The following is a 2,668-nucleotide window of genomic DNA, read 5'->3' as shown; positions in this document are numbered from 1 at the left end:
AGCGTTCTCGGGGTTACACTAACAGACTGAGCGTTGTGAGTCGGTCACTCTCCGGCCCCTTTTCTAGCCCTTTCATCATTCTCGCAGATCTTCTCTGGACCCTCCACGATGGACCAATAGCCTTCGTGGCTCTGTCCGGTTTGGGGGCTCGGGGGAGTAGGGGCGACCAATGGCATTGCTGCTTGCAGAGATGTCATCAGTGATGTCACAGTCGGCCCAGCTGGGGGCAATGCGGAGAAGTGTTGCAGAAGCAGGGGCAGTGGAGGAGTGGGGGCTGGTGTTACACAAGGCAGGATTACTCCTGCTCCTCCCCCCAGAGATCTGTGGTCACAGCAGCAGGAACAATAGGAAGAGTAGTTAAGCAAACCCAGCCCCCTCTGCACCCTGCTCTCCTCAGCACAGCAGCCCCTGCCTGAGCCTCGCGAGCCATGGCTGACAGCGGAGAGAACACCATCGCCTGCCCCGTCATCGCCGCCAACCCCCGCATCATCCGCGTGACGGTGAAGACCCCCAAGGCCAAGGAGGAGTTTGTGGTGCCGGAGAACAGCACCATCAAGCAGTTCAAGGAGGAGATCTCGAAGCACTTCAACTGCCAGACCAGCCAGCTGGTGCTGGTGTTTGTGGGGAGGATCTTGAAAGACCAGGACACCCTCCGGCAGCGCGGGATCCAGGATGGGATCACCGTCCACCTCGTCGTCAGGACGCAGAAGAGACCCCAGGACAATCTGCTGCCGCAAATGTGCCTGGCCAGGAACGTCGCCCCCAGCCCAGCCCCGGCCGGCCTCGCCTCGGCCAACAGCAGCCCTTTGGAGCTGAGCCGGCGGAGCGTGGACGGGAGCCTCTCCAGCACGGAACTGCAGAGCCAGCTGCAGCTCATGGCCAGCTCGGAGATGATGGGCCAGAAGGTGGAGAACCCATTTATCCAGAGCATGCTCTCCAACCCCGACCTGATGAGGCAGCTGATCATGGCCCACCCGCAGATGCAGCAGCTGGCCCAGCAGATCCCAGAGATCAGCCGCATCCTCAACAATGCGGACATCATGAGGGAGATGCTGGACATCGTCAGGAGCCCAGAAATGATGCAGGAGATGAGGAGTCAGGACCGAGCCTTGAGCAACCTTGAGAACATCCCGGGCGGGGACAATGCCTTGCGATGCAGCTACGCTGAGCTCCAGGAATCCATGCCAGGTGCCGCACACGAGCAGTTTGGGGTCAATCCCTTTGCTTCACTGGTGAGAAATCCCTCCTTGGAGGGTGTGGGGCGGGGCGGCCATCCGCCCTGTGTCGATAACAGAGACCTGTCAGCTCCTCCGTCTGTCTCCCAGAGCGCCACGAGCGTCTGCACCAACAGCACCTGCGGGGATCTGGAGAGCAGTGTGAGCAGCAGCAGCAGCTCCGGCCCCGTTGGGCAGAGCGCTTCCATGCCAAACCTGGGCCCTGGCGGGATTCAGAACCTGGTCCAACAGATCACGGAAAACCCCCAGCTGATCGTGAACCTGTGCGCCTCCTACACCAAGTGCATGATGCTGTCGCTGATACAAAACGCTCAGCTGGCAGCCCAGGCTACCTTCTCGGCAGAGAACCCCCAGCACCAAGAACGAGTGACTCAGCGGCTGCCCAATTTCTTTCAGCAAATCCAGAACCCGGAAATGTTAGTGGCCATGTCCAACCCCAAAGCCATGCAAGCATGGCTGCAGATTGAGCAGGGGCTGCAGACCTTGGCAGCAGAGGCCCCCGTCCTACTGCCCTGGTTTACTCTCCGTTTGTGGGGCCTGGGGAATTCTGGGACCTCGGTAAGTGCAACTGGCCCTAGCCCTGCAGCCAGTGAAACGTCACACCCAGTGTTGGCAACGTCCGAGCAGGGACACCCACATTTAAACATGCTGCGTATGTTGAAAGTTCTGCCTGGGACGAATCCTCAGCACCTACCAGGTGCTGAAATCAAATTCCAGGAAGAACTGGAGTAGCTGGGATCTATGGGCTCCTTGAACCAGGCCGGGAACGTGCAAGCTGTGATGGCAACCGGAGAAGATATCAGCGCAACAGAGGGAAGGCAGAAGCATCCAGCCCAACCATCGTAGCAACGTTTCTGTAACTTGTTCACTGGGATGCTTGGATTTCGGTCTTATAAACGAAAGCCAATATGATGCATCTTTTGGTGGGGCGCTGTCGTTTTCTTCACTGGCCAGAAGTCGGTAGCTTCTGCCTAAAGCTGTGGCGTGCTTCGGCCCTACGATAACGGGCAGTTACGCAGGGATCTTGAGATAACTAATTAATGATGAGCTTGGCTACATCTCTGTAAAGCAGATGTTACTTAGAGCTGGGCAAATATTCCATCTCTCTGCCTGGGCCCACAGAAGTGTAGTACTTGAGTGACTCACACCTCCCTTGTGAGCTAAGGGTACGTCTACACAGCAAAACAAGTCTCAGAGCCCAGGCCAACTGATTCGGACCTGCAGGCATTATGCTATGGGACTAAAAATGGACATTCGGGCTGAATCAGTTGACCCAGGCTCTGAAACTCACTAGCATGGGGTTTTTTTGGGGGGTGGGGGAAGAGGTGCGGGTTGTCATATAGCTGTACCCCTTAGACACGGTTATTACCCCCATGTTATAGATGGGGAAACTGAGGCACAAACAGATTGATTCATCCAAAGTCACACACAGC

General features: G+C 57.1%; 1 pseudogene; it reads left to right on the top strand.

The window, feature by feature from the left end:
* Positions 1-423: 423 nt before the first annotated feature.
* LOC137160191 (ubiquilin-1 pseudogene) lies at positions 424-2,081 on the top strand (annotated as a pseudogene).
* The last annotated feature ends 587 nt before the right edge of the window (positions 2,082-2,668 follow it).

This window comes from Emydura macquarii, unplaced genomic scaffold (genome assembly GCF_026122565.2).
Source record: "Emydura macquarii macquarii isolate MOO-44397 ecotype Brisbane River unplaced genomic scaffold, CSIRO-AGI_Emac_v2 contig_2170, whole genome shotgun sequence".
Classification (NCBI taxonomy): domain Eukaryota; kingdom Metazoa; phylum Chordata; order Testudines; family Chelidae; genus Emydura; species Emydura macquarii.
The sequence above is the reverse complement of the archived record's forward strand: the minus strand, read 5'-3'. Positions and strand labels throughout refer to the sequence as shown.